The sequence below is a fragment of the Drosophila bipectinata genome, chromosome XR (assembly GCF_030179905.1).
Source record: "Drosophila bipectinata strain 14024-0381.07 chromosome XR, DbipHiC1v2, whole genome shotgun sequence".
In the NCBI taxonomy this organism is placed as follows: Eukaryota; Metazoa; Arthropoda; class Insecta; order Diptera; family Drosophilidae; genus Drosophila; species Drosophila bipectinata.
This window is the reverse complement of record NC_091735.1, coordinates 345,392-363,272: the sequence shown is the minus strand read 5'-3', so window position 1 is coordinate 363,272 and position 17,881 is coordinate 345,392. Positions and strand designations below refer to the sequence as shown.

Here is a 17,881-nt window from a genome sequence, read left to right as displayed (position 1 = left end):
TAATCTTCTATATTATAAAGAGGTTCTATTATATCTACGCTATTCAAATGTTTTGATAGATTTGACGTTTTGCCAAAAACTAATTCATATGGACAATAGTCATGTGCCATAGAGGGTGTTGTATTGAAACAATAGGCGAAGTATTGTAGCCATACGTCCCAATCCGTTTTGTCGACTGAGATGTATGAACGAATATACTCATTGAGTGTTCTGTGGCTTCGCTCCACGGTACCTACAGTTTGGTGATGATGTGCAGTAGAAGTTATGTTTTCAATATTTAGATTTTTACATAAATTCCCAATAATTGAATTTTTATATTCCGTTCCCATGTCTGTAATGAACGTCTTCATTATACCGTACTTTAGAATAAAATTTTCAAATATAGCTTTTGCTACTGTTTTTGCACTTTTATCTGGTATTCGTATTGCTACTAAGTATTTAGTTAAATCGCAGATGAGTGTTACTGCGTATTCGTTTCCATTATCAGATTTGGGTAGTGGACCAATCGTATCAATAATAACTCTATCGAAAGCTCTTTGCAGAGTTTCGGTTATGGTTAATGGGGTCTATGTGTTTTTAGTCGTTTTAGACTTTTGGCATTTAGGACATTTCTTTATGTACTCTTTTATGTCTTTGGACATATTTTTCCAGTAATAGTGTCTCTGGACCTGGGTCAAGGCTTTTGTAATGCCTGTATGACCACCTTGTATAGGATCATCATGGAATGTAGACAATAAAGCTTTTCATCTTTATTATTTTTTATTACGGTCACCGGGTTTAGTAGCTCTACTCTTAATGATTTCAGTATATAATTGCCCATATTTTAAAAATTATCAATTGAAACATGTTCAAAGATATTTTCCCAAGGTGCCACTTTGAGTTGGCTGATTTTGTGAATACCGGCCTGCTTTTCAAGCCTTTGGAAGAACTGAACTAAGTCAAAGCTCTTTGCGGAGTTTCGGTTATGGTTAATGGGGTCTTTGTGTGTTTAGTCGTTTTAGACTTTTGGCATTTAGGACATTTCTTTATGTACTCTATTATGTGTTTGGACATATTTATACCCTTGCAGATTGTATTATAATTATGTCCAAAAGTGTGCAACGCAGTGAAGGAGACATCTCCGGCCCTATAAAGTATATATATTCTTGATCAGGATCACCTCCTGAGTTGATATGAGCATGTCCGTCTGTCTGTCCGTTTCTACGCGAACTAGTCTCTTAGTTTTGAAGCTATCGTCTTAAACTTTGCACACACCCTTCTTTTCTTTGCACGCAGTATGTAAGTCGGAACGGCCCGGATCGGCCGACTATATCCTATAGCTGCCATATAACTGAACGATCGGAAATGGTACTTGGTAGAAATATCAACTTTCGTATTTTTGAAGATAGAAGTTTGGGACTTTTTTTAGATTTTTTATTTTAGTTAATCAGTTTTATTATGATGTAATCATAAGGATTGGCCAACTATATCCGATGTTTGCGATGTATATCCGGTTTTAACTGCAAGGGTATATAAACTTCGGCTCCGCCCGAAGTTAGCTTTCCTTTCTTGTTTTCCATTAATAGTGTCTCTGGTTTTTGTAATGCCTGTATGACCACCTTGTAAAGGATCATCATGGAATGTAGACAATATGGCTTTTTATCCTTGTTATTTTTTATTACGGTCACCGGGTTTAGTAGCTCTACTCTTAATGATTTCAGTATATAATTGCCCATATTTTTAAAATTATCAATTGAAACATGTTCAAAGATATTTTCCCAAGGTGCCACTTTGAGTTGGCTGATTTTGTGAATACCAGCCTGCTTTTCAAGCCTTTGGAAGAACTGACCTTATTCAAGGGTTCCATTAGTATACAAATCGCTAACCTCATATCTTGCTGTAATTTTCTTTCCGCGCTTAAATAAACACATCTTATTATTTACATGCAAGGTCACTACCTTACGTACCTCATCATTATTGATGACTTCATATACGTTGGGCTCTGAAGCTTTTTCAAAAGATTGCTTATGCAATTCTTTTTGGTCTTTTCATGCGCAGGATTTTTGTCTACTTTGGTTTCTGGTAGTGACTTTCAGAATATTTAATTGTATGTTTTTTAAGTCTGTGATTGTTATTCTGGAGAGCGCATCGGCTACATAATTATCTTTGCCCTTTAGGTACTGTACCGTAAAATTATATTCCTCTAATTCAAGTATCATTCTCGTTAGTTTGGAAGTGGGATTTACCATTGAAAATAAGTAAATAAGTGCTCTGTTGTCTGTTTTGACAATGAAATGTCTACCATAAATATATGGTCTGAAGTGTATTGTTGCCAATGAATAGCTTCTAGTTCTTGTTCTGTAGTGCTCTTGTTGCTTTCACCTTTCGTAAAGGATCTTGATGCGTAGGCAAACGGAAGCTGAAGTCCATTTTTGTTTTGAGTTAGGACTGCTCCACAAGCGTATTTGCTAGTATCTTTGATTATGCAATATTCTTTGCTAAAATCTGGGTATTGCAAAAGGGTTGGATTTATTAATGCTGATTTAAAATGTTTAAAGGCGTTTTGACATTCTGCTGTCCATTCGAATTTTACATTTTTCCTACATAATCTTGTTATGTGACGGGAGTATTCTGCAAAATTCTTTATGAAACGTCTGTAATAATTGCAAAATGCGATGAATCTTCTAGCGCTGTCCGCATCATGTGGGATTGGATAATTTTGAATGACGTCGTATTTTTTGTCGTCGGGCAAAATTCCTTTAACTGTGCATTTATGTCCCAGAAAAGTGACTTCATGCATAAAAAATTAACATTTTTCTGGATGTAACTTTAGGTTGTGCTGCCTACATTTCTCAAAAACATCAGTTATGTTTTTGAGCATGTGATTTTTAGAGCAACCTATGACTATTAAGTCATCCATATAAAGGAAAGCTTGAGAAGGTTCTAATCCGGAAAATGCTACAGCCATCATTCTCTGCAAAGAATTTGGCGCTATTTCTATGCCGAATGGCAATCGCGTGAAGCGATACAAACCATTCCTTGTTGAGAAAGACGTTATATCTCTTAAAATTTTTTCTAGTTCAATTTGATGGAATCCTGACATTTAGTCAAGGCATGAAAAGTATTTTGCTCTTCCTAGTTGATCCAAAATGTCATCAGTTCTAGGGAGCGGGAATTTGTCCGACAACAGTTTTTTATTAGTTATTAACCAGTTTACTAACCAGTTACTTAGCAGTATCAGTTTAGCTTATAATATTTCTACAGTTTCGCCTTTGACATTGCTTTTTAGTCTGGAAATTACTTCTGATATAGTTGTTTCATTTCCGACTAGGTTTCTGGCGACACCGTTTAGGTTTGTTTTTATTATTGAAATAGCTAATTGTGCGTGTTCGTCTTTTATTGATTGCATTATTTGTAAAGCATCAATGAAACTTGTTAAATTTTCAGCCTTACCATCAAAAACTGGTATAAGCTTAGATGCTGTATTAATAAAATCAATATTTGATTGTGCCATTGTGATGGATTTATCTATCTTGTATTCTATGACACTCGAAGTATCTGAATCTGTAGAGTTATCCAGATCAGTGTATACCGCCGGAATAGTAAGATTATTTAAATCTTCATCTTCTATTTTGGGGTTTACTTTGGGAAGCTCTTCTGACTCAGATTCTTTCGTTTCTGTTGATTCCGAGTCAGGTGCAGTGTCAACTGCTATTGGAGTGTTTAGAACGGTTGGTAACGATATTTCTAAACTGAACTTTTGTTTAATAAATATTAAATTAGATCGTAGTCGTATCAAAAGTTTCGATACCTGTGACCAATGATCTTGATTTAATCTTTCCCTATGATCATGTATTAGCATACGCGCTTCATTAAAGCACTCTACTAATATTTCAACGTGCTTCCTAACCGTATTCTTTTGAATGGGTCTATTCTGAGTTAGGGACTTGTACGATTTGTCAAAATTTGTTTTAATTATTGATAACTCCTCGTACAATTTTTTCCAATCCATGCCTTTAGTTTAGCCATACTTTTGTAGAGAGAATTACGTAATATATTTTAATATTTATTTTCTGTTATTTCATTTTCTTAGATTGTAGGTGTTTACATTTGTGTATAATAATTTTGTTTGTTTTTTTTTTTTTTTTTTGGGTTTTTTATTTAGATTTGGTCCAGGTCATTTGCTTGACTCTGGAATTTTTTCTTTAAACATTTGTTGTGTAATTTATATAATTTTAGCAAAACGCTTGCTAATATTATAATGACGATTATCATTAACAATATTGTAATTGTTTGAAGATCGATTTTTCCTGGTTCAATTTTATTAACGACATTTGCCGTGGAATCTACAACTTTCGTGTCTACTAAACCCATTTTAGATAGTTTATATGTTTTTGTTTTTCCAATTTCAATTATATTTTCCTCTGAGTCATATTTTGTTATGTAACTTAATTTTTCTGGGAAGTAATAGTCAGAATCATTTATTTGATCTGTTTTACTTATGCTATTACTTCTCATTAAAAGGGTATTAAAATGTTTCATAAATTTTAGGAATTTATGCTATTTTTGAATTTATTTTTTTTCTTTCATTAAAATTTTACATAAATTTTAGGAATTTATCGTATTTTTTCCTTTAATTTAAAAAAATTTTTCCCTAAATTTTGTCTTTTTTCTTATCTAACATTTTTTCCTACCTATTATTTGTACAGCTATGCGGGCCATACTTTCAAATTGGGCAAAAGAGGTTCCGCTCAATTTTTCAAAAAATATTATAGTATAAAAAAAAATATGCATCGCAGTGCAATCATAAAAATTATGCAACGCAGTGCATGGGTAAAAAAAAAAAAGTTTCTCATCAGTTGTTTTTCTTTGTTTTTTCCACGTCAGCTCGTCGTCGCCGGTTTGGCTACGCTGACGTTCCCTCGGTGGCGCAGGAGGTGGCGTATTCCCGCACTCTATTTGCTGCTGCTGCTGTCCGGGGCCTTTCGGACTCAGGCGTTACCGGTGCCGGTCCTCGCACAGGTTTGGTTGCAGTGAGGGCTGTCCAGTGGTCCAGGGCAATCCTTCGGGCACGTCTTTTTTAGTTTTGGTAATGGCTTTGGTGGTGGAGGTTTTGTTATTATTTTTTCATGAATTTTCTTTATCGATACTGAGTGAGTGGTGGCAATTTTTGGGCTTTTATTCTTGTTGTTTAGTAATTCTTCTTTCAGAAAATCTAGTTCTGTTTGAAGTTTTTGGGCTGTAGCCCACGCGGGAGGTGGAGTGTTTACGTAGAGTAGCCACTTTAGGTGTGCTACTCTTTTCTTTATTTTTTTCGTGACTCCTCCGCGATTGCCCATTGCTTCACTCTACTCACTCAGATTTTTTGTAGATTTGTAGGTAGTAGATATTTTTGTAGTTTTGTGTTTTTTTTTTCAGATATTATTCATTTTCCAATTATTCCAATTATTATCCTCCTGGGTCTATCCCTTTTAGTCCTTCGATGTCCTCCGATGTTCCATCGCTGTCACGGTCGCCATGTGATGAAGGTTGAAAGGATAACACCCAGAGTTAAGTTGGGTTGGTCTTTATTTGGAAGGAGCAGCTGAGGTGCCGCTCCAACGTTCAAAATGTCTCTGTTCTTTTACAATATTTCTTAAGTCTAAGTAAGGCTAAGTCTCGTAGCAGCGCTGCTCGCAGGCGGCGGCAGAGAGACGGCTATGTACTTATATATAAAGGAATATAATAATATATGTTGTTATGCGCTCTCAAGTGGAGGCGCGAGGGGGTATGCATATGCTGACCGTTTGTTACGATTATGCTGACACTAGCACTTTCTGTGTGCGGGCCTAGGCATAACGATCGGTTCATATTTCGGCCACTTAGGGTTTATGACCGGGACTTTGGATAATGTAAACACTGCAACAAAGTGTTACAGTGCGCACCCTTTAAGTACTCTCGGTACAGTGGGTATTCAATATATGTGCATACTACACAGGGAATCCACCACAAAATTAAGAGTAGTTTTGATGCTTCATCCAAAACCAATTAAAGCAAAAGCCTAAACGATATTATATGGGTTGGAACAAAAGTTCAAAAAGATATTTTCGATATTATGATAAATTGGCGTAGGTGGGAATATTTAATATTATCGGAAATTGAGAGAATGTACCAACAAATCAAAGTAAAACATGATCGAAAATTTCAATATATATTGTGGAGGGATGACCCAAAAACCAAAGTAAAAACCTTTGACTTTTTGAACCCGCTTCCGCCCCATATTTAGCAACCAGAGTATTGGCAGATGTAGGTGAAAATTGCAAAAACAAAATGATTGGGGAAATAATAAAAAATGACTTTTATATGGACGACCTCATGACAGGAGCAAATTCAATATAAGATGCCACAACAATAGTTCTATTAGTATCTAAGGAACTATCGAACTCTGGGCTTAATTTGAGAAAATGAGAAATCGAAAATTTCAAATAACGCAAAAATATTTGAAATGGTAGAAAACTCAGGAGTTAATAAAATAGCATCAAAGAAGATGATTTTATAAAAACCTTATTAGGGATACAATGGGACCCTAGCTTTCTTACTTTTTAGCAAGTTAAATTTTTATTGTTGTCGCCGGAATCGTTCAGGACCATTTGAACATAACCGGGTGCTTAGAAGATGGTGTGAGTATTGTGGACAGCAGGAATCAATTGGGATTAAGAGCTAATTAATTAAGATCGTAAGGAATGGGAAAAATATAAATCAGGGTTAGAGGAAAATAGGGGTCCCTACATAAATTAATTAAATTTTCAATAATGTATTTAATTTCATGGTTTTGCAGACGTTCGGAAAAGGCTTATGCGGCCGTAGTATATACTAAGGTGGGATCAAAAGTGATCATAATCGCTAGCAAAAGTAGGGTGAATCCGATCAAAAATAAAAAACTATTCGAAAACTAGAATTATGCGCAGCACATTTGCTGATGCAAAAGTACTCTTGCATGCATAAACTAACACGATTTATAGCTTACGTAATACGATTTTTGAATACCAAAGTTTTTAACAGCAAAATAATTAAAAGAAGCTGAAATAATCATAATTAAAAAACAACAGTCATTGCAATGAGAAACATTGTTCAACGCTAAATATGGGGTATTTGGGTTAAAAAATTCATTTAAAAAGCAACTGCGAGAATGTGTAAAATGTTTAAGGTATCGAAAAAACACTGTAGAACAAATAATGGGAAATCTTTCCGATTACAGGATAAACATGTCATATACTTTTTTTAATATGAGGATCGATTATGCAGGTATTTGTCCGACTCAAATATGTACGATACCAACACTCTCTTTCTGGCGCGCTTAAAGTGAGAGCTCTGAGAGCCAGATATAGAGAAGATCAAGAAAAGTTCCATTATTGGAAGTTTTGGAGATTTTCACGGTCACGTAGCAGCGAATGTTATCCTAAAACTTGTCGCCCATTTGAATTTGCGATCGAAAGAGAACAGACGCATCGAATGCTGTGGAATAATCTGTGTAAAATCATAAAGAAACAGCAACCACGTGCCCAAGTAGTTGGCGTATTGGTCTAAAGTTATTGAGCAAAGACCAGAAGTAGTGAACATATAGCTAAAAGGTAAATATAAGGGATAGATAGTGAACAGTTCGGTGAGACATATTTGTGTTACAGTGGGGACCCGCCGAGTGATCACCACCAGCCTGTTAGCCACGCGCAAGTTGCGTGGCGCGTTCGCGCTTTGCCCATATTTGCAACAGTGTGGCAAAAGGTCACTGGCAAAATACAAAGGCAACCGGTCGGTAGAAGGAAGCGGCGTAAGGTGGAATAGAAGAAGGATAGAGAGTTAGAAAACACGTGGAAAAGGAGCCGAGCACACGTGCAAACTAACCCCAATCTGATGACGCAATAGGCGTTAAGCGAAGCAGCCTAAACTTAAACTGACTCATTCGTGTGTATCGGCGTAACCCAAACTGCTAAACCACACCGTGTTATTCTTGCTCCGACCTCGTACCACTATTCCACATTTCCCCACAATGGCTCACATCCAGCACTGATCCCAGCACTGGCCAATCGAATTACCCCTAAGATAAGAGAAGTTTAATACGTTTGATTAATTGAAATCTAGAATTAAGAATTTTGAAGAGACATTTATCTAGGTTAATTTCAATTTTTATTTAGTACTTAAATGTAACTGCACATGCACAACACAGCCACCTCATTCCTTCACTTGTAAAACGAGAAGCGACCTTTTTACAGAAATCTGCATCTTCGATGGGCACAACGAACCTGCATCGCCGGAAACGAGCAAAAGTCCGTAAAAACAAACATAAATGTTTAGCTCTACATATTTATAAGTGAATGCGGTGACTACCGGTGTGACAGATAGGCTAAGATAACGTAAGATAAAGCTGATACAATTTTGAAATTTTACTTTTTGTTTTGAATTTTGATTTATAATATCAATATTCTGATATTGCGCAAATGCGTATGAAGTTTATTTTTAATTATTATTATATAATTAAAAAGGTCCGTTGCTTTTGTAATGCGGTTTTCAGTTACCTCTGAAGTCGTTTGAATCTGAAGAGAACATTTTTACAAGTGATATCCAATAGATCTATATCGAGGTATCAAGGTAGGGAGGGTAAAGAAAGGGAAGCGAACGACACCTTAGCCCCCCTCAAACGATAGTTTCTCTGTCCCTAAATACAACCCGACGTCTGTCCGTTTTCAACAGGTTCCATTTCAACTATTTGCCCGATCATTAACGAACTGTAAAGTTCACTTGAATAATTATTAGAGTAGTGTTGTATTATTTAGGAGACAAGGAAGAACTCCCACCGTTACGACGAGCTTAGAAGCGAGCAGATGACTATCGGTGTGGCAGATAGGCTAAGATAACGTAAGATAAAGCTGATACAATTTTTACTTTACTTTTACTTTTTGTTTTGAATTTTGATTTATAATTTCGGTATTCTGCTATGGCGCAAATGCGAATGAAGTTTATTTTGAGATTAATAATAATTATAGGACTTATTATAATGGAATACGGTTATTATTTGGGTCTGTTGGTTTTGTGATGCGGTTTTCAGTCACCTCCGAAGTCGTTTGAATCTGTAGAGAACATTTTTTACAAGGAATACCCAATAGATCCATGTTGACGATCAAGGTAGGGAGGGTAAAGAAAGGGGAGCGGACGACACCTTAGCCACCCTGATCAAACGATAGTTTTCTGTCCCTAAATACAACACGACGTCTGTCCGTTTTAAACAGGTCTCATTGCAACTATTTGCCCGATCATTAAAGGACAGTGAAGTGCACTTAAATAATTATTAGAGTAGAGTGGTGTTATTTAGGAGACAAGGAAGAACCGAGAAACCGACAACTGTACACTACACATAATATTATGGCGCCCAACGTGGGGCCCAAGGACATAAATAATATAAAATTTGTGAAACGGTTACTCGGTTTCGCGCCCGAAGAGGACGTTGAAGCAAGGTTACTAGGCCCCGGAAGTGAGTGGCAGGACTCGCTTAGTTGCTCTATTTTTGTAAAGGTTTTAAGGATTAAGATTGAGATAGCATTCAGAAGCACGTTCAGAGCCTGACAGAAAGTATTTGAAAGTTAGCGCATTGGAATTGCGACCGCGATTAGGGTACGTACGGATCGGGACGACCACGTGACCATCAGATACTGAAACGGCCTTCATAACATGTGAATGAAAATGAACTGAAGAATTTATAGTGGAATTGATGAGATGATTCAGGAAAGCGTATCTTGGAATTGCAGCCTTATTTTTAGGTAAACGGAATGGTCGACCAGAACGAACCGACAATTCATACCCGATAATCTCTTGCAGTCCAGTAGTGAGAGTATGGGACATTTATTTGGGGAGTTACATCTTTCGGAGATACTTCGACCGAATAGTACCGGAACAAATAGTTCCGAATAGTACTTAAGCCGCTAAGTCAACATTGATGTTTATAATTTTTGTTAATGTAGGGTTCAGGGAATCATCAGTAGGAGATACTTTAGACCGCAGTCCAAGGCACAGACCCATTTGAAAGGAAATAGTAAGATAGGTATTCAAGAACAGAATATCAGATAGACACAGCAACTCAAATCTGGCAGCAGCAGCAGACGAAGACATAACGGAGTGTGGGGTATTTTAGAGGCACATAATAGCGAAGAAGGTTACAGCAACTACGGGGTGCGGTCATACGTTCCACAATCAGTGCATACGAGAATGCTTGACGCAAACGAGCCTGTAAATTGATTTACATTTATTAAAGTCGAAAATTTGTATATTATTGAAGTCGAAAAAGTTGAATTATATTTATAGCTGAATTGTATTTGTTTCTTCAAACATACCAAAGTTGGTATATCTACCAAAAACCATTTCCGATCGTTCAGTTATATGACAGCTATAGGATATAGTCGGCCGATCCTTATGAAATTTGGCATGCCGTAATGTTTTGCCAAAAAATGCTCTCATTTGAACTCTCTAACTTTAAAAACGTCAAAGTTATACCATTTCCGATCAATCAGTTATATGGCAGCTATAGGATATAGTCGGCCGATCCCTGTTCCGACTTATATACTGCGTGCAAAGAAAATAAGGTGTGTCCAAAGTTTCAAGTCGATAGCTTTAAAACTGATAGACTAGTGTTTTCGTAGAAACAGACAGACGGACGGACAGACGGACATGCTCATATCAACTCAGGAGGTGATCCTAATCAAGAATATATATACTTTATAGGGTCGAAATGCAAATGCATTTCAAATGCATCGATGCATTAGTATCTAGGGGTTGTAGATACTAATTTCTGAACTCTTTCCCTTAAGTATCGGTCCCTTTCATATATTTTACTTAAGGCTCTTAAGGGATGATACTTGAATATGCATATAATTTTAGATTTACTTTATTATACCCTTGCAGAGGGTATTATAATTTTGTCCAAAAGTGTGCAACGCAGTGAAGGAGACATCTCCGACCCTATAAAGTATATACAGTATAATTTGCTTAGCTGCCTCGAGTACTTTGCACGCAACTTCGAGGCAGCTATCTTCAAAATGCAGCTATCTTAATATTAATTTTTGAACAAAAAAAAAGTTTACCTATAGCTCAAATAAAGTACATATACATTTTGCATCTTTTTTAGCCAAATTATATTTTCATTTCAATGTCTAAATTATTGTTAACAAAATATTAATACATATTTCAATTTTTAGTTTATATTTTCATTGTTTATTCTTAAAGTAGTCTGCTATTTTTTTTTAAATGTCTGCAGCGTTAATATTGTGACCGATTAATTTGTTGGCAAAAATTCGTCACATTTGTAAATCATGCAAATGTTTTTAAGAATCTTCACTGCACCAAAACCTTCCTGGATAGTAGTGAACCCTAGTAGTGATCACTATATACAGACACGCGAGTACTGGTGCTTACAATGGCAAACAACGACGCCCCACAAGACGACGCTGAGTTTTTTCACGATACCGTTACTCGCAGTTTTTAGGCAGTTATCAACCGCGTAGCTGTTAAAATACCGCCGTTTTGGTCCGAACACCCAGAATTATGGCTATCGCAAATCGAAGCCCAATTCGTTCTGGTGGGTATAACCTCGGACGACACTAAATTTAACACGATCCTAGCGTCAATCAAAGCAAGGGTGTTGGCCCGAATCGCCGACGCCATTGTCAAGCAACCACGCACAGGCAAGTACGAAAATTGGAAATCGTGCATTCTGGAACGCTTCTGCGAAAGCGAACAAAAGAAAATCCAGAAGTTAATATCGGAGACCGACCTTGGTGACAAGCGCCCCACACAACTGCTCAACGAGTTTAACGCACTCGCCGCAAACAAAATTCACGAATCTTCCTTGAAAGCACTGTGGCTGCAGCGCTTACCAACACAAGTTGTGCAAGCGATGTTGCAAGCCTAGCAAACTTAGCTAAGTTGACAGACAAAGTGATGAAAGTCGGTGATTTATATCAGGTACGCACCGTCGACGCCAAGTCAGCGCCAACCAGCAGCGCCATTTTCGACGATCCTCTAGACCGCATCGAACAACAGATCAACGCGCTGTTCAAAACCCGTTCTCGCAAGAACAGTTTGCGAACGGATCGCAACAGCGTCATAGCTGCAGACATGTGTTGGTACCACAGCAAAATTTGGCAACGCCGCCAAGAAATGTCGCCAACCATGTATTTTTTCATCCGAACCAAAAATGTAAATCAGTCTTCAGATTCGGCGGACAAATTAGAAGAAGACCACAACACAATTGCCCGTCTTGCCATCAACGACAATTTCTCCAAAACGCAGTTTCTCATCGACACCGGCGCCGACATTTCAGTAATGCCACCCTGCAAAAACGCAAAGACTCCAAAGCTTCTTTTCGCCGCCAATGGCACGAAAATACGAAACTATGGAAAAACACGCATAGCATTGTCACTGGAATTGGAACGAAACTTCGTGTGGACTTTCGTGAAAGCTGACGTCAACTGCGCTATCATCGGATCCAATTTTCTTCAACATTTCGACTTACTTGTCGTTAAGAAACGACGCAAACTCATCGATCGAGCAACGCTGCTCGAATCAAAACTGTCACGCGCCTCAATTTAAGATCATCGCGATTTTATCCTACGAAATGAGTTACAAATACGCTACATTGCTTCACAAATATCGCGATCTCGCAACGATCAACTCGAACCGGCTGCCAGCAACGTCCGAAATAACGCACTTCATCTCGACCAACCTACTCACGCCCGCTCCCGACGACTAGCGCCCGACAAACTCAAAGCTGCACAATCCGAGTTCTTCTACCTCATTGAGAAAGGAAAATTCCTTAAATAGCCGTCCCTTGAATAGCAACTGGTCCAGTCCATTGCACCTGGTGAAGAAAGCAAATGGAGACCGTGCGGCGACTACCGAGCACAGAACAACGTAACAGTACCTGATCGGTATCCTAGTCCGTACATACTGGATGTAACGAGCATCTTATACGGTAAGAAGATATTTTCGAAAGTCGACCTGCAAAAAGCATATCACCAGATTCCTGTCGAACCACAAAATATTCCCAAAATAGCAATTATCACGCTTTTTGGGATATTTGAATTTTTCTTCATGAGGTTCGGTCTGTGCAACGCAGCGCAAACTTTTCAACATCACAGAAACGACGTCATACAAGGCCTCGATTTTGTTTTTGCATACATTGACGACATTCTGATCGCTTCAGAATCCGAGGCGCAGGACGAGACGCACCTCCGCACGATCCTCGACCGCCTTCGAAGGGAACATCTTACCGTAAACTTTGAAAAGTGCCAATTCGGTGCCAACACAACTCACATTCCTGGGACACGACATCAGCCAGCACGGCTTAAAACCATCCGAAGCCAAAGTGGAAGCCATTCGGCTCTTTAAAAAACCGCTTATCGCTAAAGACCTCAAAAAGATTCTGGTATGATTAATTTTTATCGGCCGTTTATCCCACGAGCAGCTGAGAACCAACACATACTCCAGACGCTGATCCAAGGCAATAAAAAAGAACGAAAAGAAAAGCTGACCATGCACTCACCGCCTGCAATAAAGAAGAAAAGCCGACTACGCATTCACCGCCTGCAAGAAAGAGCTTGCAAACGCTACGTTGTTGAACTACATGGCACCAAGCTCACAATTAACGCTAACCACCGATGCATCCGACGACGCTATGGTTGCCGTAGTACATCAGATAATCAACGGGCAGACACAACCACTGGGTTTCTTCTCGAGAAAATTCACATCGAAGCAAAAGAAGTACAGCACCTACTGAACTGACTGCCATCTATCAGGCCATTTTGCACTTCAAGTACGCACTGGAGGGCAGAAGTTTCTTAATTTTCACCGACACAAGCCGCTTATGTACGCCTTCAGTCAAAACAGCGAGAAAGCATCATTTCGACGCGCTCGGCAACTGGATTTTATCAGCCAATTCAGCACCGATATCCGGCACATCTCTGGAGAAGAAAACAATGTGGCTGATCTTCTCTCACGCATCGATGCCATCAAACACATAAACTTCGACGAAATGGAACTGGTACAGGAAAAGGATGCGGAACTTCAATCGCTACTCAATTCTGACGCCGAAAATACCATCTCACTAACAAAATTTTCTCTTTCAGGCTCAAACAAGCAATTGTACTGCCACGTCGCCAATAACCATATACGTCCGTTTGTGCCCAGATGCCAAACCGTGGTTGAAGCCCTACATTCGCTAAGCCATCCAGGAGTTAAGGCAACGAACAAGTTGGGCGGCAAACACTACGTTTGGCCCCGCATGGCGAATGATGTCGCTAAAATCGTACGCTCTTGCATCCCGTGCCAGAAGGCCAAAATCTAACGTCACACCAAATCGCCACTAGGAGAGTACACCGCCAGCGATGCCCGTTTCGAACACATAAATATCGACATAGTCGGCCCGCTGCCCATCGAACGGATACCGATACTGCCTCACGTGTATCGATCGTTTCTCAAGATGGCCCGCATCACAGCACAATCTGTAGCCAACGCACTGATATCGAGCTGGTTCGCTTAGTATGGAATTTAAAATTCATCGATCCAATCAACTCGAGCCGTTCCCTGGATCTAATTCTACTAGGCCTACGCACAACAATCAAAAGCGACATCAGGCTGAGCCCAGCTAAAATGGTTTATGGCACCACACTACGGGTGCTAGGCGGATTTTTTGCTCTTCAAAAAACCATGTCTCAACTGCCAACCACTAAGCCAGTGCATCATTATACACCGCATGAATTTGTGCACCCTGATCTAAACCATTGTACCCACGTCATCGTCCGAGTGGAAACTACGAGGGTCCTTTCGAAGTGGTAACAAAACACGACAAATAATTTACACTCAAGGGCCACACAAAGGACAACAAGGTTTCCATCGATCGACTTAAACCAGCTTACATCTTCAAAGACGAAACGCCTCCAACACAGGAGCATACGACAGCGCCAACTGGAACTCTAGGACAAGGGTACTGTAGCAACCCTTTTCAGTTCTCGTTATCATGACCAAACTCGATAACTCACGCGAGTATCGATATTACAGGAGTACATCCCCAAAAGACACTCTCTTTCGACTAAGAACTTTGACAGCTTCGGCCGCCGCCACTCCAGAGTCTTTGCCGCATTCGTCTCTTGATCATCTTTCTAGTTTAAAATATATGTATATAGTGAACAATAAATATGAAAACATTAAATGTTCTTACCAAATACCATTTCTGATCTTTAAGTTATTTGGGAGCTATAGTATCTAGTCGGCCGATCCTTATAAAATTTGGCATGTCGTATTATTTTACCAAAGTTTGAAGTCGGTATCTTTAAATCTGAGAGACCAAATTGCGTAGAATCAGACAGACCGACGGACATGTAGGTGATGATCCTGATCAAGAATATATATACTTTATAGGAACGGAGATCCTTCACGCGTTGCACACTTTTGACCAAAATTATAAGACCCTCTGCAAGGGTATAATGAATGAGTAATGACATTGAATGTATGAAAAGCGAACTGGAGTCCATCGGTATATTAAAATAAAACTTAAATCTCATACTATACTTCCAAAGCGACAATAATACCACAGCCACACAAAAAAAATTTTTTTTCGGGTCTGGAGGTCAGACCATGTTTACTATATGTTTTCGGGGTCGCTGAATCCGAATCCGAGGTCCAAAAAACCCCAGTCAGACCATGTTTATTATATGTTTTCAGGGTCGCTGAATCCGAATCAGAGGTCTAAAAAACTCCAAAATGTCAGGGTTACGACATAACCTCAAAAACTTGATAAAATTTTTATTTCCGAGGTCTGGGCTCAGATCATGTTTACCATATGTTTAGGTGAGGGGCCGTGGTGCCGCTCACCTGAAGAGCGCATCCGCGCTGAAGAGCGCACCCGCGCTAAAGAGCGCATCCACACTCGCCCCTCTGTACCCTCTCTTCTCGCTAGTTGGTTGTCGTCGATCTCTTTTTGTACTAGTTTTTAAGTTGGCAATTCGATGTACGCAGCCAATAAAGCTGAACGCGTTTTTGACTTGAACTGAAGACGCCCCCGACTTGTTATTTTCAACCCCCATTCTGGAGTCTTTTTGCGGAACCAACGCCCCCCTACACATTTTGGTCCTTCGAGCCGGATCATCTGGATATTCAGGATATTTTGGATACTAGGATATCGTCCACCAGCAGTCCAGGCATTGTTCCGCCAAGAGATAAGTACGAAATTTTTTCGTCTCCGTCTCTCTGCCGGTCTTCAGCAGTGGTCCGAACATTAAATTTCGTTCACACTGCTGCAAGATTGTTTTTCCCTCCGTGTCAACTCCAAGTCCGAGTTTTCCGACACCACGGCAGCTTGAGACTTTTCTAAGACAAAAAAAATCTACAAAATTTTCCATCCATCTCCGTTGTGTGTGCCTCGCCATATTCCTCGCCGTTTTTGGCCTTTCCGTTATCCGTTCGCTCGCCAACGGTCGAGGCATATGTACATGCATACACACATACATTGTGTTTGGTGCAATTAATCCGCAAAACAAAAAAGAGATCCGCAAGTGAACAGTGAACGTGTGTGGTGAAAAAAAAGGGCATAATTAATATTGGCCAGCCGGTGTGAAGTGGTTCCGGGAATCTCCAAGTTCACCGAACAGTCCACCGCTGTCGTAATATTGGGTTTTCATCCACAATTTTTTACAGCACATAACTTTTCCGTTTCCGCAGTTACATATTATCGACGCTCCACTATGCCAACATATGCCCACATGCCCTTACATATATCCGTACCTGCATGCATGTCCACATATCTTCACATATTTTCTGCCTCCGATTTCAGGAAATATATAACCGATAAAATTTAACCTATACAGTCCACTTATCGAAGTTCCACTGTGCCATCATATGCCCCACATGCCCTTGCCCTACTTGCATGTATGCCTATATATTTCTCAATATTTTCTGCCTCCAATTTCAGGAAATATATAACCAAACAAATTTAAAAAAACAATCAATTAATTATAATATATTTATTTATAATTATAACTACAAAAATTTATTTAATTCGTATTTTCCGTCCGAGCAAAGGGCCAGGGTTTTTAACTAACCTTTCCGGCCACTCAATAATTGAAGTCGAAAATTTAATTATCGGAAAAAAAAAATTATAATTAAATAATTTAATTGTCGATCTTCTTTCTGAACCTAGCCGCGGTTTCAATTCCTTCGTTCCAGCTTCGGGTTACTTAACATCCATTGATTAAAAATTGAAATTTTCAACTCCACCCGTCTGTTTCCATAATAATTAAATCCGCCGATTAGGCAAAAATTAATTATTTATTTTTTTTCTCAGTGTTCAATCCAAGCCAAGGTCGAGTCCACCTTTCCGGCTCCGCAAATTCGAAAATTAGTTAGGAATTGAATATTTACGTACGAGCCATACTGGTCGAAATATACATACATATATAGACAGTCATCAATTATTTATCCGATCACGAATTTTCCGGTCCTTGTCCATTTTCCGTTCCATCATTTCCTAACGCTGCTTCTACTCCACATCTGGCAACATCCGCCTAGAATCTCTTGGCCCATCTGGTTTTTTTTGGCTTCCTGAAGTTTCTCCCACATCCGAATTGTGCCGCATCCGACGATCCTCTCGACATCGGCGCTTCTAATTCCCACTTGGCCTGGCAATCGCAATTCGTCCGCGATCTCACCGGTCTCATCACATTAGTGACGGGCTACCGCTTCGCACGAGGCACCCATTGCGCGCGTCAGTCGACAAGTTCTGACCAGCAAATTGGTGTCTGAGAATGCCCACGGGAGACGACCAAAAGCCACGTCCGATCCCAACCATCCGTTTGGACAGATCTCCATCCGCTTCTCCGCGGAC

At 39.3% G+C, this 17,881-nt stretch overlaps 1 protein-coding gene and 1 pseudogene across 1 annotated transcript in view; one reads left to right on the top strand and one right to left on the bottom strand.

Moving 5' to 3' along the window:
• The window catches only part of LOC108128205 (EF-hand domain-containing family member C2-like), a 249,911-nt gene that overhangs the window by 79,743 nt on the left and 152,287 nt on the right, over positions 1 to 17,881 (bottom strand). The window lies entirely within an intron of this gene.
• Positions 1 to 17,881, top strand: part of LOC138927770 (uncharacterized) — a 39,758-nt pseudogene that overhangs the window by 17,553 nt on the left and 4,324 nt on the right.